Below are 27,298 nucleotides of genomic sequence, written 5' to 3'. Positions count from 1 at the left end.
CCTATCCTATCCTATCCTATCCTATCCTATCCTATCCTATCCTATCCCCATTTGACAAGTGAATGTACACTCACACATGGACATACAGAAACCTACCTTCCTGTTGTAACCTATCAGAGTTCAGCATTTACAGAGAAGTTCACTTACCTTTACTAGTAAGTATTCTCTTGACCTCCTTTTGTTTTCACTGTAATAATCTTCGGATTTGGTTTGCCATGCACAGATGTCATCTTTTTCTTTCACACATTCTTTCTTCCAGATTTCTCATCAAAACCTGTAACACAGAAAAGAGAGGTTCCTTAATTTCTGTATGTACACAGGAAAAAATGAGAGATCTCAAATCGGTGACACTTCTAATTTATTTCCAATTTTCCCTTGGCTGACTACAGTTTAATCACAGTTTCAGAAATTTACCTAATGAGATTTAAAATAGAGCTATCTCAAAATACAAATGAAATCGAGGCTATTCTCAACAACTAGAGATCTGGTACTGATTTGGCCTCTTACATAATGCATTTCATTGAAGAGATGGTGTCGCTATCTCTGGAGGGGAGATTCTGCTGGGCTAAAACTTATCTACAGTCAGTTGTAAAATCAGGGCTGTGAAAGTGGGAGAAATCGATAAAACCTCACCTCAGAATCCATGTTCCAGAATAACTGGAATCAGGATAGTGCTCCCCAATCTCATTTTTAATAGCTGCCAGTTGTGAAGAGAAGGAAATGCATGTCACGAATACTGATGAAATTTAGTGTGTGTGTTACGTCATAAGATGCTCATTTAAAAGTATTTGTCATTTTCCCTATAAAAGAAAGGGAAACAGCTATTCCTCAGAAGCTGTCCTGGGGTCAGGAAGTGTGCTTCTCCTTGTCAACTACGGGCCAAACTGTTTCACACACACCAGTGTGTGAAAACTGGACAAGATGAGGAAGCAGCCGGTGTGGCATTCACTGGTTTGCCATGTGGGTAAATAAAACTCAACTGTCTGACCAGCCCCACGGCACCTCCCCATTCCACCTGCCCCTCAGCTCGCCCTGGACAAGGACACAGGGGTGAAGTGGAATATGGCGGCAGGAAGCAGAAAGAACTAGGTACGATTTGTTCATCAGCACCTTGACCCCTGTCTCCTTACTGATGCCATCTGGCCCATCCATATGTTCTTTGTTTTTTTTTTTTAAAGATTTTATTTATTTATTTGAGACAGAATGAGAGAGAGAGAGAGAGAGCGCATGAGAAGGGGGAGGGTCAGAGGGAGAAGCAGGCTCCCTGCCGAGCAGGAAGCCTGATGCGGGACTCGATCCAGGGACTCCAGGATCATGACTTGAGCCGAAGGCAGTCGCTTAACCAACTGAGCCACCCAGGCGCCCCATCCATATTTTCTAACAGGAGCTCCACCACCAGGACAGCATGTTGTAGGTTGGGAATTGCCTGCAGGCAATATTTTCAGTATCCTTTTAGGACAAAAATAGATTTGTTTCCCTTGCCAAAGGAGACATCTAGAAAAATGTTTCTATTGCTGCTGTCAAAGAGATTACTGCCTATGTTTTCTTCCAAGAATTTTATGGTTTCAGGTCTCACATTTAGCCTTTAGTCTGTTTTATTGTTGTGTCTGGTGGAATGTGGTCCAGTTTCATTCTTTTGCATGTAGCTGCCTATTTTCCCAACACCATTCATGGAGAGATGGTCTTTTTCCTACTGGAAAGATTCTTGCCTCGTCTGTCATAGATTAATTGACCATATAATCATGGGTTTATTTCTGGGCTTTCTATTCTGTTCCGTAGATCTATATATCTACTTTTGTGCCAGTACCATACTATTTTGATTACTAGAGCTTTGTAGTATATCTTGACATATGGGATTGCGATAGCTCCCATTTTGTTGTTCTTTTTCTGGATTGCTCTAAAAGCCTCATTTTAACTTAATCACCTCTTCAGTGGCTTTATCTCCAAATATAGTGACATTCTGAAATATGAGGGGGTCAGAGCTTTACCATATGAATTGTAGAACACAATTTAGCCCAGACCACCCACTAAGTAGCTACTTCTGGTGCCAAAACAATGCAAACCCAGGTACACGAAAAATGAGAAAGCTGCTACATGCCATCAACTTTCAGTGTCACTCAAAAGATTTAAAACCCTCTAGTATTTGAATTCAGGCATCTAAGGGTCTACTACAGGTTTTACATTTAAAAAAATAAAGGAGGGAGAAGTCATGATGCAACAAACTTCGGTCACAATGGTCTAAACCAGGGGTCAGAAAATGATTGCCTGTGAGTTAAATCCAGCCTGCTGCCTGTTTCTGCAAGCACAGTTTTTTTGGCACACAGCCACATCTAGTCATTTAAAGACTGTCTATGTTGTTCTGGAGCTATGGTTGCAAGGTTGAAGAGCTGCGCCAGAGACATAAGGCCGAAAGTATTTACTACCTGGCCCTTCACAGAGAGAGCTTGCTAACTCCTGCTTTAAACTACGTTGAAAAGAGCCGAGATGCCCTTCAACAGACGAATGGATAAAGAAGATGTGGTCCAGGGCGCCTGGGTGGCTCAGTTGGTTAAGCGACTGCCTTCGGCTCAGGTCATGATCCTGGAGTCCCGGGATCGAGTCCCGCATCGGGCTCCCTGCTCGGCAGGGAGTCTGCTTCTCCCTCTGACCCTCCCCCCTCTCATGTGCTCTCTCTCATTCTCTCTCTCTCTCAAATAAATAAATAAAATCTTAAAAAAAAAAAAAGAAGAAGATGTGGTCCATATGTACAATGGAATATTACTCAGCCATCAGAAAAGATGAATACCCAACTTTTACATCGACACGGATGGGACTGGAGGAGATTATGCTAAGTGAAGTAAGTCAAGCAGAGAAAGTCAATTGTCATATGGTTTCACTTATTTGTGGAACATAAGGAATAGCATGGAGGACATTAGGAGAAGGAAGGGAAAAACGAAGGGGGGGAAATCAGAGGGGGAGACGAACCATGAGAGACTATGGACTCTGAGAAACAAACAGGGTTTTAGAGGGGAGGGGGGAAGGGGGATTGGTTAGCCCGGTGATGGGTATTGAGGAGGGCACATACTGCATGGAGCACTGGGTGTTATACGAAAACAATGGATCGTGGATCACCACATCAAAAACTAATGACATATTGTATGGTGACTAACATAACATAATAAAATTTAAAAAAAAATAAACTACGTTGGTTGGGTCTCTTTATTGTAGGGCTTTTCAGGGTCTGGAAAATATACATTTCAAACTTCAAGGGGAGGACATACAATAAAATTGCATCTTGCGTAGGAAATGATTTCTAAAGTCAGCTCAAATTGAACACTGTGTATGGTCACAATTAACACTGGGGATCCCTTAAGGAAAGTGCCACACCATTGAGTCTACCATTGCACATCATCATCAATATGGCCAGTTTTTTCCTCCAAAGTTGCAACAGATAAAATTGTTCTAGAGCACCACATGAAAGAGTTGGCTTTTTTTTTTTTAATGGGCCACTTGTATACAAAGATGCTTATCTTTAAATAATAGAACCACTCTCAGCATGATGAGATACTTGAAAGAACTAATAGCTACCAAGGAATGGGGATTCAAGATATCAACTCACACTTACATCTTGAATTTGCCGATATGTACTTGATCTGACTTTGCTGAAGGTTGTTAGGTTGGATTTTTTTTTTTTTTGCATTGTTTCTCAGTTTAACCCCTTGCATCTCATGTCCCCCAAGCCCCCAATACCAGAAGTTGTAATAGGTCCTGTGTTCCATGGAACGCATTTAGGAAAATGCAAAAATACTCAAACCATGGGTATCATGGATCAATCAATTAGAAGACCTGTATGATGCTTTCTTAACACTAATTATGAGAAGTGTAGGACAAAGCCACAATAAGACACCACTTCATATCCATTAGGTGGGCTATTTCCAAAATGAAAAATAACAAGTGTTGGTGAAAATGTGGAAAAGTTAGAACCCCTGCGCATTGCAAACAGGAGTGTAAAATGGTACAGCCATTATGGGAAGTTCTGGCTAGGAAGTTCCTTAAAAAATTAAACATAGAATTACCATAAGATCCAGGAATTCCACTTCTGGGTATATACCCCAAGGAATTGAAAGCACGAACTCGAATGGTCAGTTGTACACCTGTTCATCGCTGCATTATGTTATATTGTTCACAGTAGCCCAAAGACAGAACTAACCCAAGTGTCCACTGACAGATAAGTGAATAAACAAAATGTGTTGTACACATCACCAGCACAGTATTCGTTTTTAAAGAGAATGGAATCCTGATACATGGTACATTGTGGGTGAATCTCAAAAACACTATGGTAAGTGGAATAAGCCAGATGCAAAAGGACAAATATTATATGATGCCGCTTGTATGGGGGTGCTTAGAGTAGTCAAATTCATGGAGATAGAGAGTAGAATAGAGGTTATCAGAGGAGAAGGGGACTGAGGAATGGAAGTTATTGTTTAATGGGCATAGAGTTTCAATTTGGAATGATGAAAAAGTTCTGGAGATAGATGGTGATGATTTGCAAAACACTGTGAATATACTTACTGCCGCTGAATTGCACATTTAAAAATAGTTAGAATGGGGGGGGGGTGCCTGGGTAGCTCGGTCAGTTGGGTGCCTGACTCTTGGTTTTGGCTCAGGTCATGATCTTGGGGTTGTGTGATCCAGCCCTGTGTCTGGCTCTTCACTCAGAGTGGAGTCTGCCTGAGATTCTCTCTCCTCTACCTCTGCCTCTCCCTATGCTCACGTGAGCTCTCCCTAAAATAAAATAAATAAAATCTTAAAAAATAAAATAAAAATAGTTAGAATGGTAAATTTGACTTTATGTATATTTTACCACAGTAAAAGAAATGCTCAGGAAAAAAATTAAAAGAAGGGTAGGAGCAGAATTGTAGGGATGGGGATGGAGAGGGCCTAAATTGTTTATACAGAATGTCTCATTCTGCTGAAAAATATGAGCAGCTGACAAATCCTTGGCTTGCTTAGGTGACAATATCGTAGCTTGGAGGACAGAGGAAGCAACAAGGGGAAGTGTTATTCCAGGAAGAACTTTTGGGCGATAGAGAAATGAAGCAGAAAAGTGGTCACATCCCCTTGGAGTTCAAAGCGGTACTGGCAGGGATGCTGGGGTCCTCACTCGGCTCCTCCAGGGCCTGATTGCGCATCCAGCTCAGCCTCACTGCCCCCACCCCCATGCTCACCCCCTTGCTCACCTTTCCACTCACCCCATCCACTGTGCACTCAGCAGCCTGAGTGAGGGCAAAAATACAGCATTATGCAGAGGATAATGTGACAAACTCCTGTCCACGTGCCCATTACCCAAAATGAACTAATGTTGTTCTTCACGTTCATCTACTCTTTTAAGAAATAGAACCACACAGAATTTAAACCCCCCCAGTTCACGCATGCGTATGCCTGTGTGTGTTTGTGTTACGTGTATCCAAAACAATATACCCTACAGTCTTGTGGTTTTTACACTTTTTATAAATTGTATCATGCTATATGTTACACTGCGGTCAACACTGTTTTTGGATATTTTCACTTTGCTCCATACAGATCAGATCTAGGTCATTAATTCTTGTATAGCGCACTATCATACAACCATATCATAGTTTCATTTTCCTTTCCTGGACTGATGGCTATTTGGACGACATCCAGTTTTTGGTCCTAACAAAGGATGTTCCAGTGCACACCCTTCACGGTCCTCCTTCAGGTCCCAGATCTCTCCGTTCAGTGACAGAGGCTGTCCCGGCACATTCATATTGTGGCTGCACTATGTACCTGCAGGACGTTCTCCTGCTCAGTGCAACTCTCGTGGGGGCATTTGGAAATGGGGGAGAGTTCTTTTGTGAGTTGGGGGTGGAGTAGGGCTGAGATGCTAAATTTTCTACTGGTTCATGAAAGTCCTGAGTGACAAAGACTTGTCCCTCACACAATGCCAAGAGCCCCTCCTTGGAGAAACACTGTTGATTGCTTACGGTCTGCAATAGAATCTGTTGTAGAATATGTGGATTTTCAAGTCTAACTAGGGAATGACAACTTACTCTCCTAAGTGCCTGTTTATCTCAACTCCTTGCCAAGTTTGACTTGTCTAACTCAACCTTTTGAATTTCTGCTACTCCGATAGGCATAAAATGCTATCCTGGGATTTTAAACTTGCATTTCTTGCCTTCATCAGGGATGTGGAAAGCCTTTTCACATTTTCATTGCTCATTCATGTCTCCCCCTCAGGAAAGTGCCTGTGAGTAAGTAGCCATTTTTCTACTAGGTGGTTTGAGTTTTCCTTACCAATTTTTAGAAGTTTGCTAGAGAGTCTAGAAATGTAGCTTTTGTTTGTTACCTCAGGTTGCAAATATCTTCTATTGGCTTGTCAACTGCCATTTCATTTTATGATGTTATTTGCAGAAGTTGTACATACCGTGAAATCCATCAAGCTCATTATTCTTGAGTGTGATTTTTGTGTCTCTAGCTTATAAAATCTACTTTATCCTAAGGGTATAAAGATACCTTATTTTTTTCCCTCACTAAAGGTTTTGAATTTTTACATGCTATATTTAGGTTTTCAATTTATCTCAATTTATTTTTGTACAAAGTATAAATTAGGAAGCTTCTGATAACTCTGATACTTCTGATACTCATTTACCTCTGATAGTCTATGTTTTCCACTCTGAATTTCAATGCCTCCTGTGTCATATAGAAGGGTCCGTATACGTTCAGTCCATCACTGGGCTCTCTATTCTGTCCCACTGATCTATTTATTAATCCCCCTTCACTAATAACACAGTGTCTTAATTACTATGGCTTTATAAGAAATTTTGATAATTAGGGGAAACCCTCATTCCTTTTTCTTCTTTTGCAAACCTCTCTTATTAAATTCTTGAATTTTTACATTTCCATTCAATTTTAGAATGCTGTTGGGATTTTGTTTAGAATTGCAATGCATTTAGAAATCCTTTTTTGATAAAAATCAGCATTTTATAATACTGATCTTCCCTTTCCATGTATATGGTAGATCTGACCATTTCTTTAGTTCTTCTTTTGTGGTTTCCAATGACTTTTTCTCCTGAAGGAGTTGCACATTTTTTAAAACTTGACTCTAGTTTCTATGTAGTTTTGAGTGCTGAAGTGATTTTTTTCTAAAAACCCAAATCTGAAGATATCAACTATCCCTCCTTGAATGTAGGTCTCCTGAGGCTTTCTATTACACTTAAAATAGAATCCAAGCTACTTACTGTGGCATGATTACAGTATGTGGCTTAGCCCTGTCTTCCTCTTGAACCGTATCTTGAATCTCATGTTAGTCATTAAGCTTTAGCCATGCCGGTTTTCTTTATACACCCTAAACACATCAAGCTGACTCCACCTCAGGACCCTGCCCTTGCAGCTTCCTTTTAATGCAAACTTGTCCCCCAGATATGGTTTCTTCTTGCCACTAAGGTCTCAGGTCAGATGTCATCTCTCACACCGTCCCTTCCCACCAGAGAATGGCCCTTCAATCATTCATAATGGCATAGCTCCTTCATTTCTTCACAGCACTTGTCACCATTGGAAATTAACTTGTTAAACTCTATTGGTGTTTCCCCATTATAGACCATAAACTCTACACAAACAGGGACTCTGCTGTCTTGTTCTCTCCTGTGTCCTCAGCACCTCAAACAGTGCCTGGCACACACAAGGTATTCAATGAATAGGTGTTGAATAAATGAGTGAGCGAATAAATGAACTAACTTGGATCTCACCTCATCCCCTGGTTGATCCTTCTATGTTCTCTTGTATCAACAAAGAGTGTTCCCTTTCTCCCACTGGCCATACATGTCACTCAAGCAAATAAATAATATTCTGTAGACATTTCTAGTCTCCCAAAGAAATAGCTTGACTGCAGGAATACTTATAAAAAGGAATTCCAAAGGATTTGTGTTCTGCAAATCCAGGTTTCTAAGTTATATAGAACAGTGGAGGCCCCATTCTCTCATTCACCCTATTTCTACTCCCAGAGAAAACCATTGACAATTTGTGTGGAGTCACCAACTTTTTACACATTTACTTAGTATCTCTCTCTCTCTCTCTACCTACCTACCTATCTATATTATCTATTTATCACAGGTTAGAGAATTTGAATGATTCTTTTTTTCTTTTATTCTTTTATTCTTATTGACAAACTATTATTTTTTAATGGATGCATGAATTTGTTAAGAAGGCTATACTGAACTGATTAATCATTGAACATTATATCAAAAACCAATGATGTACTATACGTTGGCTAATTGAATTTAAATAAATAAAAAAGAAAGTTAAAAATAGAACTACCTTACGATCCTGCAATTGCACTACTAGGTATTTACCCAAAGGATACAAAAATATATATTCAATGGGACACATGCACCTCAATGTTTATAGCAGCATTATCAACAATAGCCAAACTATGAATGAAGAGAGCTCAAATGTCCATCGACTGATGAATGAATAAAGAAGATGTGGTTTATATATACAATAGAATATTATTCAGCCATGGAAAAGAATGAAATCTTGCCATTTGCAATGACATGGATGGAGCTAGAGTGTATTATGCTAAGTGAAATAAGTCAGAGAAAGACAAATACCATATGATCTCATTCATGCAAATTTAAGAAAGAAAATAGATGAACATGTGGGAAGGGGGAAAAGAAAAAAAGGAGAGAGGGAAACAAGCCAGAAGATACTCTTAACGATAGAGAACAAACTGAGGGTTGATGTAGGGAGGTGGGGTGGGAGTGATGGGTATTAAGGAGGGCACTTGTTATGATGAGCACTGGGTGTTATATGTAAAGGATGAATCACTGAATTCTACTCCAAAAACTAATATTGCACTGTATGTTCACTGAAGTTTAAATTAAAAAAAAAAAAAAAAAAGGAAAGGAAAAAGAAAAAAGAAAGCAGATTCCTGCTCCCACCTCTGGAGTTGATTTCACAAACCAGGGGTGGGCCCCAGAAATCTTCATTTTCAACAAGGACTCTCGATGACTCTGATGCAGGTGGCCCAAAAACCACTCTTTGGGAAATGCTCATCCAAGTCAAGGCAATTTAACATCATCCTTATTTAAGACCATGTCTCCTCTTGAACACCAGGGGGCAGAGGGAGCCACATGTATGCCCAGTGTTAAGATGTCCCATCCCCTTTGTTCAAAAAGAGGGTGTAGCAGATTCTGCGTCTCCATCAGGTCCCCAAGAATCTAATTGCTTATGAAGCCACATAAACCATCAGGGAAACAGCTCAAAACTGGCCCCGAGGAAACGTGAGCTCTCCACTCCACACTGCCCTGCACCTCAGTTTCTTCACATGCAAAATGAGAAGTTGGATCTGATCATTCAACAAGCCCCTTCCCACACTAGCATTTTATGAGAAACTTCAACATCTCATGGATTTCTTTGGGCTATGGCTGATTTTTTTTTCCCCTGTACCTTCCAAACTGTCTGGGATGGGCTTGTATTATTTTTATAATGCAAAAGAATCCTAAATATTTTAAAAGATTTTTCTCGTTCCTCCAGAAGGATTTTCACAAGCTGAAATATTTCTGTTTCGGTGCTCATGTTCACTACTCTCCACTAATACAAAGAAACAACAAAAGTCTCAATGTACCTAGGTCAGGGCAATTTAATGCCATCCTTGCTTGTTTGAAACAAATTTAAAATTTGCTTAAATAGGCAAAATTGAATCTGTGACTCTATACAAGATGATAAACATGGGAATTAAACAGCCCAAAGATTCAGTCTTAGCCCAAATCTCATACCACATGGAGAAATGAGCAATACTTGAATATTTAATATTACCCTGTAATTTTTTTTTTACACTTCGGAGCTTCAAAATGTCTGACAAAGTAATCCCCAAGCCATACTTAACAAAAGGAGGCAAGCTTCCAAAAAGTCTTCCAGGGCAAAAGTAAACTCCTCGAAGCATGTCCCCTGCCATGAGTGTGTTGGGCACAGTGACATATGGAAAATAAACAATAGCAGCCAGAAAGAGTTTGGCTATTGCCCTGAACTGATGTCTGCGGAAAATGGCTTTAGGAAAAGAAGGTTGTGATTAGGAAATCATGACATTTCCAGCACCCACGTATTAGCATGTCTAGACAATCACAGAAGAGAGATGCAGGGTCTTTACAACTGGAGTTCCCCTCACAGGATATTTACAAATACTTAACTGCTATTCCAACCTTCAGAGTAATTTGGTCACTGTCCTACTGGTGGACCAAGGATGCAGACACCCAAACCTATCACTGTAGGTGGTCTCCTAAGAAAGACTTCCATCAGCTCGTTGTTGCTCAGTCCATAAAACAATGTATTCTTCCCAGGCTCCCCACCCCCGCCAAAACTTCCCATTCCTCAAACCCCGGCAGCACTACCTCTAGGACACGTCGCTCTATTTGTTTGTACCTCTTTATTTCCAATGCCACCAGTCCACTCTAAGCCTGATCATCTTTCCCTTAGCCTATTTCAACAGCCTTCTTATTAATTTCCCCACTTGACCCGAGACAATCTCTTCTTCACATAGTGGCCATATTTACATATCAGATAATTTCTTTCCCCTGCTTTAAACTCTTCAGGGTCTTCTCATTTTCTTTTTTTCTTTTTTTTTTTAAGATTTTATTTTTTTATTTTCTTCTCATTTTCATGGAATAAAACTTCAACTCTACTCCCTCTCCACCTCTGAAGCCTCATTTCATGATGGTCTTCCTTTCACTCTTGATACTTCCCACATTGGTTTCCGTTTCCTTCCTTACTTTGCCAAGCCCATTCTCGCTTGCTGTCCCCACTGCCCAGATCACTGTTTCTCTAGATTGTCACATAGCTGGTTCCATCTCGTCATCCTAACTCAACATGCATGATGTTCCCTGACCACTATAGCCTAAATAATATCAACCCACTTTTGTGTTATTCTCTACCTCTGTTTATTTCCTGTATGATCCTGAAATTACATTGTTTACTTGATTCCTACTCATCCCTCCACTAGAATGTAAGCTCCCTAAGGAGGGAGAACTTGCTTGTCCCATTCACTGCTAAATCCCCAGAGCCCAGGACAATGCACATAGTACTCTGACTTTTTGTCAAATGAATGCCTGTGTTGTTTTAGATTAAATCAGGACCCAACTTTTCAGTGCTCCCCATCCCTTCAGAATCAAAACTCAATTTCTGGCCCAGTTGTTAATTTACAGAAGAGACATAGGCCTCTCTATGAATATCTGCATTGTTACTCTACAACTAGGCTAGATTCTCCGACACAGAGCTCATTGCTCTGAAAGCAGAGGATTCTTTGGAGATGTCAAATGAAATTCAAACCTCATTGACAAGCTCAGATGATCTGTACAGTGTGTCTTGACTTGGAGGAACGATTGTGTAGGTTGTCACTGCTGGAAGTGAAGGGCTTAGTCTGAGTGGGTTGATCTGTATGTCACATGGACTGAGGCAGGTAGATATTTTTAAAACACTAAGGAAATTTGCTAGGATATTCTGTGCTCTTAGCCAGGCATTCAAAAGGGGGAAAGTTCATTTTGGGTCCAGATAAGAGGCTCAACTAATTTTAAATGTGCCCAAATCAAGGTAATTTCACTCTGACTTACAGAGTGAACCATATAATGGTAGTGACAGTCAATTTTCTGCACCGTATCATGATTTATAAATCATTTTTACAAATTCATCCTCTCTTTTGTTTCTTAGGGAAGTTCCGAAGGTTGGCCAAATGTAGTTACTATACCTATTTTAATATTATGTATATGAGACTCATAATCTAACAATGGGTAAATATTGAACATTGATTTGGAATCCAGATCTTGGAAGATCAGTTTCTAGAGTACTAATGAACCAACAAAAGATATTGCAAAAGGCATTTTAAAAATCAACTGTGTTGAGGTATGATTTGCATGCAATAAAACTACTCCCACTTCAAGTGTTCAGTTCATCAGATGTTGACATAGACACTTTTATACCTATCACCACAATCAAGATATAGAACATTTCTATCCCCTGAAATGTTCCTTCATGTTCCTTCATGTTCCTATGTACTATATCCTCCCTCTTACTTCCTACCTTTGCCCCAGGTAACCACTGCTCTGCTTTCTGTCATTATATATTAGTGTGCTTTTTCTAGAATTTCATAGGAATTGAATCATGTAGTCTGAACTTTTTTGTGTGTCTGGCTCCTTCTGCTCAGCATAATATCTTTGAGAAACATCCATGTTGTTACACATATTAGTAGTTTGCTCTTTTTAAAATTGTTTTGTTTTATTTTGAAGTATTCTATTGTATGGCTATACCCCCAAATGGTTTAGCCATTTATCTCCTGGTGGATATTTGGATTGTTTCTTGTTTGGAGTTACCATAAATGTAGCGGTATGAACACTCCAGGACAAATTTTTGTAGGGATTTTTACATTTGTTCATTTCTTTTCTGTAAATACCTTGGAGGAGAATGGCTAGGTCTTATAATAAAGGTATTTTTAATTTTACAAAAACTGAAAACTGCATTCTAAAATGGTTTTACCATTTTGTATTCCCACCAGCAATGTACGAGAGTTCTAGCTCTTCCACGTCCTTAGCTACACTTGGTATTGCCAGTCTTTTAATTTTAGCCATTTTAATAGGTATTTGCTGGTATCTCATTGTGGTTTGAATTTGTATTTCCTTGATGCTAATAATATTGAGCACCCTCTTACATGCTTATTGCCCATTTGTATAACTTATGCAAAGTGCAATTTTAGAGATAGGAAATATAAGTAATTTTATCTCTTCTGTGCAAGACTTTGCTTCATTTGAGAAGCAATTTTGGAAAATGTAACCCAAAAAAAGGATATAGAAAATATGCAAACTATAAAGATAAAATATATTGAGGGTATGTTAAAAATAATGAAAACAATAATATGGTCCACATTTTATTGGCACCGTATTCTGTACTATGTGTTCATCTAATGCTCTAAGAAACCAGGGGGACTGAATTTGCAGAAAGGGGCTGAGATTGAATTAACTTGATCTCAGCAAAGAAGGAAAAGGCTTGGCTCTCTTCACTTCCAATTATTTCTCTCTTCGCTAGACTTCATTTTATAGACCATAGGCTCAATTATTCACAGTATCTTTTTTTATCTAGCCTTGTAAAACTGTAAGGTGAATCATTATAAAATTAATATTCAACAGGCTTTATATAACTCTGCTTAATGCAATGCATAACTCAGATTTTTATCACTCCAAGGCCTCTCAAGATCTATAAATGAAACAAACTTAATAAAACACCGTGTATTTTTTTTTCATTCAAACTTAAAACACCATGTATTTTAACTCTAACATTACCTGTGCAATCTCAACACCACAAAACCACTCAATTTAGACTAGACAACCAGACAGACATCGATGACAGAAATGGACGGTACATAAAAGGCCAAGCTGTGCATGAAGACGCTTAGGATGACAATCAAAGTTGTGCTCTAACACATTTGTTTAGAGGGTCTCATGCTTCTAAAGAAAAGGAGATTATTTTTTATTTATTTTTTATTCTTATGTTAATCCCCATACATTACATCATTAGTTTTAGATGAAGTGTTGCATGATTCATTGTTTGTGCATAACACCCAGTGCTCCATGCAGAATGTGCCCTCCTCAATACCCACCACCAGGCTAACCCATCCTCCCACCCCCTCCCCTCTAGAACCCTGTTTGTTTTTCAGAGTCCATCGTCTCTCATGGTTCGTCTACCCCTCCGATTTCCCCCGCTTCATTCTTCCCCTCCCACTACCTTCTTCTTCTTTTTTTTTTCTTAACATATATTGCATTATTTGTTTCAGAGGTACAGATCTGAGATTCAACAGTCTTGCACAATTCACAGCGCTTACCAGAGCACATACCCTCCCCAGTGTCTATCACCCAGTCACCCCATCCCTCCCACCCCACCCCCCACTCCAGCAACCCTCAGTTTGTTTCCTACAATTAAGAATTCCTCATATCAGTGAGATCATATGATACATGTCTTTCTCTGTTTGACTTACTTCACTCAACATAATACCCTCCAGTTCCATCCACGTCGTTGCAAATAGCAAGATCTCAGTCCTTTTGATGGCTGCATAATATTCCATTGTATATATATACCACATCTTCTTTATCCATTCATCTGTCGATGGACATCTTGGCTCTTTCCACAGTTTGGCTATTGTGGACATTGCTGCTATAAACATCGGGGTGCACGTACCCCTTCGGGTCCCTACAGTTGTATCTTTGGGGTAAATACCCAGTAGTGCAATTGCTGGATCATATGGTAGCTCTATTTTTAACTTTTTGAGGAACCTCCATACAGTTTTCCAGAGTGGCTGCACCAGCTTGCATTCCCACCAACAGTGTAGGAGGGTTCCGAAAAGGAGATTATTTTGCTTCCAGAGCATTCACACAGGAATCACTATGCATTTTCTACACCCTGTGACCCTCGAAAAAGTTTCTGACTCCTAAGTAATCACCTCGTAGGAGGAAAAATGTAGTGAATGCATCTACCAAAATCCACTCCCTAATCCCCCCCCAAATAAATGTACTTTATTTCTAACCTAGAAGGAATCTTAAAGATCATTCAGTCCAATGATCACATTTTACAGAAAAGGAAATCAAGGCCCAGACAAGTGAAATGACCAGTTCAAGGTCAGACAACCAGTTGAGAAGAGCTGGGTGTTAAATTCAGATCGCTGACTCCAACTCCAGAGTCTCAGTCTTGTGATTTTTCTTTCCAAGATTTTTCCCTCCTGTTTTCAATAGTTTTCTAGGGTAGATGTAGAAATTTTGTTTTCAATAGTTATACAGGGTAGATGTAGACATTACTGTCTTCTCTGATCTATATCAATGTCCTCAATTTTGGAAATACAAGAGCTAAGGTTCACAACCATGAGGAAACATGGTGTGTCCAAGGTTAGGGAGAGAGTAAGTGGCAAAGCTGAGACCAGGGACCACTCCTTATGGTTTATCGCTCAGGGCTCCTCTCTTCATGCCTCGCTGCCTTTCTTCTCTGATGGGCAAGAGGGCTTCCTGTCTTATAACCATTAGGTGGTCGTGGCATGTTACGCTCCATTCAGACACTTCCATAAAGAATAAGTTATGCCAAGATCACTGGAAAAGCCCACCAGTCCTAGGTTTGCACCAAGGCTCTGGCAACCACCAGCACGCATCTGTTTAGGAGGATGCATGCTCGATTTTGACAAAAGACAGATGCCTGGTTTTTGTCGTGTTGGTCTGAGATAACCTCACGTGTGGAAAGAGAGTGCACGGCAGGGAAAGAGAGATTTCTTCCCCACACTCTCACATAAATGGATTCTTTCTTTGCATAATGGAGCTCTAAATAAATAAAACACAAAATGCATGTTTACGTGATTACAGTTGTTGAGAAAATGGCTATAGAGTTTTATTCCTATTTGTATCCTCTCCAGGAAAATGGAATTCAACAGGAATTGTATAACGGTGAGAAGAAGGGACTATCATTTATTCCCTCATATGTTCAGTGGAAGTTTCTACATATTTACTGGGTGTCAGGCATATAGGCAAGGTGTCAGGGCTGCAACAGCATTCCGAAGAGAATGGTTTCTGTCTTCCTGTGAAGCCTACTGGGAAAGGTGGACTATTAACAAGCATGTAATAGGTATGTATATACAAATAAGAAGACAGAGTTTAGGGAGCAAGAGGGCCAGGCTGAAGAATCCTCCACGGGATGAACATGCTAAAGTGGAAAGGGGACACGATTTGGAGCAGACCAAAGAATGTTGGGATTCTGTTTCCTGCCAGAGTAGGTGATCTTGAGCAAGTCACTTAAATTCCCTACTCCAATTTCCTTATCTGAAACAAAGCTAATAATTCCTACCCTATAGAGACTATGCCAGCTATTGAGTTAAAGTTTATTAAGTTCCCAGGGGAGCCTGGCCCAGAGTATGCGTTCAACACAAATGAATGAAAGAATCATTATCGAACATGCACTGGATCTCTAATAGTACCAGGGGCACTTGGGCAGAGAGTGATGAAACACAGAGTAAAGAGACATTAACCCTGTCTTCTACCTAGATAGACTGAGAATATATACTCTATTACACATATATACACACACATGTGTCCATGTGCACTTGCGTGTGTATGTATGTAACAAATACATAGCAAAGTCATAAAGAAGCACATTTGATGTGGCTGAGTCAAGGAGTGCTCTGCAACAGGACTGTCTAATAGAAATACACCATAAGCCACAAAGGAGAGGCACATAGACACTTTTCAAATTTCAGTAGCTACATTAATAAAAGTAAAAAGAAGCAGACAGAACAAAGTCTAATAACATATTTGACCCAGAGGCCTCTGGGTGGCTCAGCCAGTTAAGTGTCCGACTCTTGATTTCGACTCAGGTCATGATCTTGCAGCCAGGCGCAGATTGGTTTTCTGCTGGGAATGGTGCTGACAATTGCTTAGCTCGTAACTGCGGCTAGAGAGCAAACTGGGAGCCAACTGTGGATTGAGCCCCATGTCAGGCTCCTCGCTCAGTGGGGAGTCAGCTTGAGATTCTCTCTCCCCCTCTGCCTCTCTCCCAACTTGTACTCTCTTTCTCTTTTTCTCAAATAAATAAACCTTTTTAAAAAATAACATACCTAACCCAAGATAGCCAAAATATTATCATTTCAACATGTAACCATTATGAGTTCATTAATGTGATAGCTTGCATTCTATGTTTTTTTTTAAGATTTTATTTATTTATTTGAGAGAGCTTGTGAGAGAGAGAGAGCATGAGCAGGGGCAAGGTCAGAGGGAGAAGCAGACTCCCCGCTGAGCAGGGAGCCCAATGCAGGGCTCCATCCCATGACCCCGGGATCAAGACCTAAGCTGAACATGGACGCTTAACGGATGGAGCGGCCCAGGCACCCCTATTTTTTTTTTTTTTTTACTAAGCCTCAAACCCTCTGTAAATTTTATACCTACATTACCACTCAATTTGGCTTAGCCACATGCCAGGTGCACAGTAGCCACATGTAGTGAATGTCTTCTGTCCTGGACGGTGCAATTCTAGAAGATTCTGGAGATGTGAGAGTTAGCTGAAGACAGAGGCTGCCAGGTGGGCACGTGGAAGGAGTGGAGCAGGAATGGGACAGGCAGGAATAGGAAGGCTCGGTGTTTTTAAGCGCTCTCTCCTGACACAGAGGTTTTGGTGCAGTACCTTAGAGAAGGCTCCTTCTCCTGGCTCATTTGGCCTCAGGAAGTCCCTAAATCTGCTTCCTGCTGGTACGGGGGCCACATGTGGATTTGGTGCTTACTCTTTGCAGGCCCCTTCAGGCTCTCAGATCGTCCTTTCCTTGCTGGCGCCCCTCACCTGCACACTGCCTGGGGTAGGGGAAGCACGGCTATGTATGAGCGATTTCTTCTTTGCACAGTCCGGCTCTAAATACATAAAGACAATGCCAGGTAAAGACTCGAGCTAGCCCAGCACTGGCTCCCAGAGTCATGAGGCCTGTCAGAACCCCAGTTTGCTCTCTAGCCACAGAGTTACGAGCTAAGCAAATGCCAGAACCATTCCCAGCAGAAAGTCAATCTGTGCATGGTCCCAAACAAGGGATGGGTGGGCGCAGGGCCTGGCTGTGGGTAGTGACATTTGGTGGAGAGATGGACTAGGAAAGGGAAGGAGACAATGGTCTGACCCTTTGTGTGCACATCACGGCTAAGTCCGTTCTCTAAGGTGAGGTGGAGTAGGGAGACCTACTACAGGAATTTATGTACTATAATGGAATTTGGAGGATGAAGAAAGCACAAATGAGAAAGAAGTGTGTGTGAGGAGAGAGGCAGGAGCCCAGAAACCAAGAGTCATCTTGCTGGCTGTCCCCCAACCACTGGTATACCCTCACCTAAGGAAGCCATTGAAGTGTCCCCTCCAGCAGGGCCCATGATGGGTCACAGTGGTGGCTGGACCTACATCTGCCTCCTTCCCCTTAGTCTTGTCTTGTCCTGTAGCCCAGCGCTTAATAGCAGGGCCACAAATTCAGGCAAGCAACGAAATAAGAGAAGTGAATTGGGCGAGGAGGCAGGATGCCCATTCTCCCCACACTTCCCTGTCCTGTCCCAACAAAAAGTTACTATTGGTTTGAAAGAGGATGAATTTCAGAGCGGTTGCTAATCTCAGCTCAATAATATCTTTATCTGAATGCAAGTCCCCAGTGCAGAAAGAGCCACCCTCTGACCCACCCCACGGTCAATACGTGGGAACGGGGCCCCAGGGTGCCTAGATCTTGCAAACTTTGCAGCTTTAAGTAGGGACATTTTCCAGTTTTAAAATGTTTAGAACCAGATCAATAAATTTTATGCAACATTTTCCAGTTTTAAAATGTTTAGAACCATGTCGATACATTTTTAAACATCGTACTGGGCCACACTGTGTAAACCAAAGAAAACAGACTGTGGGGCTGCCAGCTTGAGACGTCTCCTCTAGTTCAAAGTCATGGTCCTGCTCCACCTTCAGGCGGTTTGTAGCTTCTCAGCTCCATTTTGTTCAGAGGCTTAATTCAGATCAGGCACATGAAGGGCTTAGCATAGTTTCTGGCAGACAGTAAAGGCAGTTAATAACTGGTGTCAGCTAGTTCTAAAGAACTTCTGAGATTTATTTCTAACCATTATAGAGGGATCAAATCACAGGATGTCCCCAGAGACAAAACATCTGAAAGAGGGCTCCTCTGTTTCTTACTTTGTCAATTCATGAAGCTCAGTTTGGTTGCACAAAGGAAGTAAGGGGAAGAAAAAAAGGTCAGCCCAGGTGAAAGTCTAAGTTGGTGTAAGTTTTCTAGAAAGCAGTTTGGCAATGTCTAGCAAATAAAAGACTGAAAAAAAAAATTGTATGCCTTTTGACTCAGCGATTCCATTCTAAGGAATTCAGCCTAAGTAAAAAATGCCAGTTTTTCATAAAGATTTAATCCCAAGAATTCCTATGACTGTGTAGTCTACAACAGAAGCAATTAAGAAGGGGCGCCTGGGTGGCTCAGATGGTTAAGAGTCTGCCTTCAGCTCAGGTCATGATCTGCAGGTCCTGGGATTGAGCCTCATGTCCGGCTCCCAGCTCAGCAGGGAGTCTGTTTCTCCCTCTCCCTCTGCCTCTTCCCTTGCTTGTGCTCTCTCTGTCTCTGTCTCTCTTTCAAATGAATAAATAAAATCTTTTTTTTTTTTTTAAAGAAGCAATTAAGGAAATTAAATACCCATGAATAGGGAATTGGTTGCAAAATTTATGATACATGAAAATGTTTATCACAGCCCCCCAATGACTTTCAGAGCACTTGCTCAGTTCGCTGTGTGTCTCCTGCAGTGAATGCCATAAGAGCAGGGTCCCTGGTCAGTCTTGTTCACATAACTGTACGCACCACTGTTCATGAACTGTCACATAGCAGACACTCATAAATATTTAAATACATACAAGATAGCTTATGTAGTGTGATACCATTTTTGTAAAAAAAAAAAAAAGTAGATATATTTTTCTGGAAGAATGGTATTAGTGCTTTTCCCTAGATCAGCCTCAAGCAAACCATGGTCCCTGGACTGGCAGCCAGTTTTTGTCAATAAAGTTTTATTGGAACACAGCCACGCCCATTCTTTTACACATTTTCTATGGCTACTTTTGCACTAGAAGACAGGGTTAAGTTGTTGCAACAGAGACTGCATGCCCTAAAAAGTTGAAAATATTGATTATCTGGCCCTTTAAAGATAAAGTTTGTTGACTCCTGCTCTAGATGGTAGAAGTTCTTTCTGACTGGTCTAACACCTCTATATGTATGTGTGTATCTGTGTGTGTCTTTCTATATGTGTATGCATATGTATATATACATATTTTTTTACACTGAACACAAATTATTTTTTTTAAACAAACAAAAATTAGAATTATTTTTACAAAAGAAAGGAAAAGTTGCAGGAAGGGAGGAGGGGGAGAGTGAATGGGAGAGGGAGGGAGGGAGAGAGGGAGGGAATTGCTTATCCATCTTTATCAATACAGAAAAATGTTCACAGTAAGTGAAAATTTTAAATATGTTATGAAGTATGGTTACATTTTTGTAACGACTGGATCAATCACTGAAAGGAAATGCGCAAAAAGGTTAGGTTAGCTGTATCAAGGCAAGGGAAATATAATAATGGCTTTTATTTCCCACTTTGCTCTTTGTTGTATTCTCTAAATTTTCCAGAATAAACATGCTTTGCTTTCATAATAAGAATAAGAGAAAATAAGTGATGTTGAAAAGAAAGACAGCAAAAATAAAGTACCCAGTCTACAGACAAGGGGACATGTCCTTGGGGTCCCAGGGTGCACACTTTACAGCATACTGCCTGTCATTATTGAATTCCAATAAAATGAAAATATGGCCAAGATGGAGAGTGTAGTACCCAGGGCCACCTTTCTTCAGAAAGTATTATTGTTGGCCCCCAATCTGACCTGGATGATTTCTCTTTACATTAAAAATTTTTTTTTAATAATCCATTTAATTCTTTCCAAAGCACAGTTTACCATTTCTATCTAGATTACAAAATGTATTTGGAAAAGAGGTTTGCTGGCTTAGTAGTCAGACACTTACAATGCCCCCTACCGTGGTCACAATGCCCTGATTTTAGTCTTAGCCAAGGTGGACAGTTCTGGCAATGCTGACAGCTCTCACTTCATGCATCAACTGTGTACCTCTCTGCTTTTCTGCCTCTGAAGCAGGTAACATAAGGTAACACCCCTGGGGGCAACCTTCAACAGTGAGGGAGTAGTGGATACCCCAGCCTCTGGGCCTCAGGATCCTGGCAGAGATGAAAACCAATTGCCCATAGAGACCATCTTTCTTGGCTTTTTCTCCTTCCCTTCCTCCCCTTCCTGTCTCTCTTGCTTCCTGGAAATCTCCTCTTGAATTAGCTTCCTGCACGAAAAGCTTATTTTAGATTCTGCTTCAGAGAAACTCCAACTAAGAGAGCTCATAAGCAAATATCAAACCAATAACACAGAGCCCCAGAAAGCTCTCAGAGATGGTGTGAAATCGAGTTCATCCATTTCTAGGATCCATTCCTTCATTGTACATCTATTTAGTAGGCTGCTATATGGGGCCACACACATGCTGGGTGTGCAAAATGAACTAGATAATCACAGTCTATACTCATGGAAGACACAAGATGTTCAACAGTGACCACGCAAACTGTACTATGAAAGTATAGGAAAATATAGGAAAGATTAATGTTGGGGAGGAAAAATAAATTGCCTCTGTCTTTCTGAGTTTTTAGGAGACACCCCTGTAATAAAAGACTAACAGGAGAAACACAAGCAGAATTTGTTAACATGTACACCTCATTATACACAGGAGATACTCACAGAAAAATGAGTCACTCAAAGAGATGGCTTAGAATTCAGGCTTAAATACCATCTTAATAGGGAAAGGGGTGGGGTATGGAGGCCCCCCAGGGACAGGAAATAATTTTTAGGAGATGAATGGGCCGTTACAAGGTATGAGGTGGTGTCATGAGGAGGTATGATAGTTTGTGACGAAGTCTGTCTGGGTGTGGTGTTGACTTCTAGTCTCCTCTGCAATGGTTAAGACCCAACCTTCCCTGGTAGGTGATACTCTCGGGGAGGTGATCTATGCCAACTGAATCTTTTCAGAGGACCTATCTTAAGGCAGATAAGGGCAGTTCAGAGAAAGCCTCTTCCTATATCTGCTGCCTTTCAAGGACCTATAGCTCAAAATAATTAATATACCAAAGCAGTATATCTTGGGGTGGCATTTTCTGCTGGCGTTCCCTAACCCAGTCTGAGATGATTCAGCATGAGGTGGTGGTTGTTGTTGTTTTCTCTAGAGAGGGAGAGGGAGAGGGGGCATCGAAGGGGCAGAGGGAGAAGGAGAGAGAATCCCAAGCAGGCTCCATGCCCAGGGTGGAGCCCAACGCGGGGCTGGATCTCACAACCCTGAGATCATGACCTGAGCCTAAATTAAGAGTCGGACGCTTAACCGACTGAACCACCCAGGTGTGCCCAGCATGAGGTTTTTAAGAAGACAACATGTAAACAGGGCCCTATGGGCCAGTTAGACAAAGAGAGGGAAAAGGCTTTGATACTTCTTCTGTTTGGGAAGACAGCAAGGAAGGTGGAGATGTGATGGGCTGACAAAGCATGTTAAAGGTTTGAAGATTTAAAAAAATATGTGGTCAGCAAACATTCTCCCCTTTCATCTCACATGAATTAGATATCCCCAGAACTGAACAGGGGCTTGGACACCTTCAGGGTATTAATTACCGAGAAGACCAAAGTTGGCCATAAAGATTTAAACATGGCCCTGAGGAACATCCTTGCTGTCAGAGGGTGTGCCTGGTGAATTCTGTTCTTGTTAACCAGGGAAAACGTGACTCTTCTATTGGGTGGCAGAAAGCACTCTAACTTGTTTCAAAGACCCACAGCCTCAGGTACCCCAAGATGTCACTTTAAATTGGTTTAAAGAGCACTCGCCTGCTGATTCCCCCAAAGTAGCCTCAGAGAATCTGAACCTTACAAACCCCTAGGGCACACACACTCCCTGAGAATCTGAATCAACCCGATTCCTCCCGAACACGTGCACTTTTGCACAACGCTTTGTATGCTACGAAAATGCAATAAATACAACTTCGGTGCTTCTGTGTTCACGATCGATTGCCTTTTTTCTTGTAAGTTTGACTTATTTTTATTATTCTCACTGCATATTAATACTTCAAACATTTTAGTAAATTATGGTTCTCTGGTTCCTACTTCAGAATCATTTAACTGATTTAATGAGCTCTATCTAATTATTGCATTTCACCTTTCATATGAGATTGTAGGAGTGTTTGGGCTGAAATAGTTGGTAATAACTCAAACACAAGGAAGGGAAGGAAATGAGCATGGGTAATGCTGGCCTCAAGACAATTCGTTTTATGCCAGACATCATTCTTAAGACATCTCATATATTCTTAAGAATATATATATATATACACACACACACATATACACACACATACACGTATGTAGATATATGAACACTCCCATTAATTAATTCATTCATACATTTACTATCTATGCGCCGGTATCGCCAAAGGCACCAGTCAGCTTAAATGGCTCTTTCTTAGGTCTGCGTCCCTCTACGGGGGCATAAAACACAGTGGTTAGGGACTCTTGAGCTAGACTGTGTATATTTACCTCCTGGTTTTACCATTTCTTAGCCCTGTGACCTTGGAAAAGCCAATTAACCAATGTGTGCCTCGGTTTCCCCATCTGTAAAATGGGGGTTATTATAGCAGTTACCATACTATATGCGAACATGAAATGAGTCAGTACATACAAACCAAGTAGGAGTGCCCAGGGCTAAACAAGCACTCCCTAATTTTTGCCTCTTTTTAGTTACTACTGTATTGTGTCTTATCTACAACACTCACAGCAATTGCGCTCATCAATTTCTATCTACTTACCTATCTAATTAGATATCTATTATTGTTTGCCTCCTTCATCAAATTATAGGATCCATGAAGATTGACACTAGATTCCCTGTGCCCAGCACTGGGCCCAGCAAATGCTTGTTGAATGAATGAACTAATGAATAAATGACTCTCTCCTGGGACACATGATCCTGCCACCCTCGACAAGCCTTTCACTTCAGAGATTTCCTTTGCACATGTCTATCAAATGCCATTTGTTGGAAATTCCACACAGTCTTCTATCCAGATGGTGCCGGTGACAAAGGGAAGGCATTCTGGCATGCAAGAAAGTTATGCTGCCAGATGACAAGCCAATTCACTGTATTATTCATCATCAAATGTTGTCAGCCAGGAAACTGATCATTGTCAGCTGAGCTCCACAGTGGTCAAGTGAAGCGGCTGATTTTTAACAGAAGTTAGGATCACATCATGAGAGATAGAGGGTGCCATGGTAGGCAGTGAGAAGTGAGAAGTTTCTCAGTCTTGTCTCGGCTTTGCAACCTTGGGCCAGTTACTTCACCTCTCTGGGCCTTTCAGCTTCCTGTTTTTATAAATGAAGGACACAAATTGTCAGCAGTAATGCCCAACCCTGGTGGTATGCCAGAATGTTCTGGAAAGCTTTTTAAAATACAGATCCCTCTAGGCCAGCAGTCAACAAGCTTTTTCTATAAAGGGCCAGAGAACAAATATTTTAGCCTGTGTGGGCTGTATGATCTGGGTTGCAACTGCTTCTACCCAGGTCCCCCACTGTCTAGTCCAAGCAGCTATACACGATCTGTACGTGAATGAGCGTGGCTGGATGTGTCCAGCTTGCCTGTTTGCTGACCCCTGTTCTAGGCCATGTGTGGCCTCCACAGGGTGAGAACCAATTCTCTGCATATTTGCTAACGCTCTTCCAGATGATCTATAAGGGAACCACCAGACTGGGTGCTGCAAGTCTCCTTGCAGCTCTTACTAGGAGCTGTGATTCTACTTTTCTTCACTGTGAGAAGTGACTATTCTCAGTCAACACTATTTAGACAGTAATTTTAATACTCCTTCAATGCATCCCGTTTGGGTATTAGCTTTCTACATACGAAGTTTTTACTCTCTCAAAATTCAGTTCTCTTCTAGGAGAAGTTTGAACAGTTCTTTTAATTGTGTTGAAAAACACCTCATTCTGTGCGTGATATCCCTTGTCAGTTCTTTGTAAGTGACAATTTATTACTAACTTGAAAATGAGAAATTTAACATTATTCCTTTTGGGCACTAAAGTGATACAATACAGGTGAGCCTTCCCTTGAAGAAAGGATAATACATAAAAATGTGAAATTATGAACCAGTTCAGTTAAGGAGTATTTATAGTTATTTGTGTTATAATTCCTTTGTTTAGAGAATTCCTTTTCCAACGAAGTCATGACTGTTGCCTGACAATACATCCTGGTTTTCTAGAAATAATGCCAGTTTTCACCTGTTGTCTCTTAAATTCACAGAGTACCCATTTTCATTCTCAAACCTACCCAAATTGGATAATAAATTGCATGGTCATCCTTGGTGGTGACCTTGAAGGAAAATAGTCAAAATAATTGCTCCATTTATTTTATACTTACTAAGAAGCAGGCACTGCTCTGAGGGCTTTATCTATATTGTCCCAATTGATCATTACAATATTTTGCTGATGGCTGATGTCCTTAGGTTGGGTTTTTCCAAAAGCAGACCCTGACACAAGGACTTGGGGACAAGTAGTTTTCTGGGGAAGTGTTCCCAGAAGCAGAGAGAGGGGAGTGACGGAGAGAGACAGGGAAAGGAAGGAAGCCAATACACAGAACATTTTGAGTTGGTTATGACTGTGAATAACCAGGGCTCAATCTCTCTGGGAACCTTCTGAGAGGTTGTGTGAGCCTGCCTCAGAATTTTCCCACAGTGGGACAAGGAAGCTGCAGTTTTATTTCATAGCTCCCATCCCTAGTTGGTTGAGGATCATTCCTGGAAATATTCACTCTCCCTCCTGCATATCTGGCCTGTCCACAGTTCAAGGAGCTCACTCCTGTGGTTAGAGAAGGAAGGCCCTCAGGTGAAAGACACAAAGAGCTTTGTCAGCCTGTGTGGGAAGGGTCCACAGACAACCCCCAGGGTAGGCCCAGGAGCACCAGTGGCATCTGCTAGCAGGACACTGATGCTTAGAGAACTTAAGTCATTAAGTCATTTGCCCAAAGGACTTGAGCCACGCAATCTGGCTCTGGAGAGTTTACCCTTAGCCATAGTCAATGAGTTTTGTGTGTCTACCCCTGAGTCGATTGTGCATCACCCAGAATCTACACAGTAGCCTTGCTTCTGGTCTAAAAGGCCCTCGCAATGACCTACCTGCTAAGTTTCTGCAGCTGTACAGCCAGGTGCTGTTACCTCTGTCATAACCACAGACTGAGGTACTTGTGACCATGGATTCCCTCTGGCCTCTCCAGGGACTGTCAGGCAAACTCTTCTTTCTCCCGCCATCTGTGCTATCCTGAGGCTTGGTAATTCCTTCTCCGACAACATCCCTGTGAGATCAAGCCATCAGCTTGTCCCAAAGCCAAGGCCTGCTCCCTTGTATATGACCCACTTCCTTGTATTTGCCTTGTCTCCTTCCCTGCCTCACCCCTTTTTGCCCTCACCCCTGGTCCCTGGGATTGCACTCTCCAACAAGGTGTCAGCACCTGAGCTTTTATTTTGTAATTGGGCATAATCTACCTGCAGTAAGTTTTGACAAATGCAAATACCTAGGTAACCCACACCAGCATCCAGATCTAGAACATATCCATCAGCCCAGAAAGTTCCTCGGGCCCTTTCCTGGTCAATCCGTTCTTCTCACCCCTCTCCAACCACTATTCTCCTGCCTTTCAACATTACAGAGTGACCCCCACCATACCATAGGGCTCCTGAGGGAAGAGCACAGCATCCATAAATTCCTCTTGGTGGAGCAGGTGACTCTTGATCTCAGGGATGTGAGTTCCAGCACCACGTTGAGTGTAGAGATTACTTAAAAATAAAAATTAAAAAAATCTTAAAAAAAAAAGAAAAAAGAAAAAAACAAATCTAGCCAGAATCTGATCAAACCCCTATATCCAAATACCAGGGACCAATTGACAGAACACAGTGACTTGAACCATGGTGATGAAATCAGCAAAATCCAGACAGTGAGCAACTCTATAGGTCAAACAACTCAATTTCTCTAACATACAAATTACAAGGGGAAAACAAAAGAGATGGAGGCGAAACTGATAGATTAAAGGAGGTCTAAAAGACATAACCATTCTCAACAGATTGATGTTACTTGGATCTGGATTCAAACAATCTGCAAAAAATTATATATATATATATGCAAAAAATTATATATATATATGAGACAAAAGACAAGGTAAACAATGATGGGATATATGATGCCATTAAGAAATTATTGTTAACTTTAAAGATATGACATTGGCATTGTGGAAAAAGAGACCTTACCCTTTGGAGATACACACCAAAATATTTACCAAAAAAATGATATGCTATCTGAGATTTGCTTCAAAATGATAAGGAGGGGGGGCGTCTGGGTGGCTCAGTCAGTTAAGCATCTGCCTTCAACTCAGATCATGATTTCAGGGTCCTGGGATCGAGACCGGCTTCAGGCTTCCTGCTCAGTGGGGAGTCTGCTTCTCCCTCTCACTCTCCCTCTGTGTTCTCGCTCTCTCTCTCAAATAAATAAATAAAATCTTTTAAAAAATGATAAGGAGGGGAGAATGGGCATATTGATACAGCGCAGCTGGTCATGAGCTGAAATTAGTAGAGCTGGGTGATGAGTACAGGGGTGATCATCCTATCATTTTGTCTTTCCGTATATTGACTTTGTTTTCGTA

At 41.2% G+C, this 27,298-nt stretch overlaps 1 protein-coding gene across 1 annotated transcript in view; it reads right to left on the bottom strand.

Moving 5' to 3' along the window:
- FRMD4B (FERM domain containing 4B) overlaps nt 1-26,439 on the bottom strand; it is a 253,901-nt gene extending 227,462 nt beyond the window's left edge. The window contains exons 1-2 of the mRNA XM_034997613.1: nt 26,329-26,439; nt 148-274 (exon numbers count right to left, since the gene is read on the bottom strand). The gene's annotated coding sequence lies outside the window, so the exon portion shown is untranslated. The remainder of the gene's footprint in view (nt 1-147; nt 275-26,328) is intronic.
- Between the last annotated feature and the right edge of the window lie 859 nt (nt 26,440-27,298).

The sequence above is a fragment of the Mirounga leonina genome, unplaced genomic scaffold, assembly GCF_011800145.1.
Source record: "Mirounga leonina isolate KUSES-001 unplaced genomic scaffold, KU_Mleo_1.0 Mir_94, whole genome shotgun sequence".
NCBI classification, from domain to species: domain Eukaryota; kingdom Metazoa; phylum Chordata; class Mammalia; order Carnivora; family Phocidae; genus Mirounga; species Mirounga leonina.
This window is presented reverse-complemented; position numbering and strand designations above follow the sequence as displayed.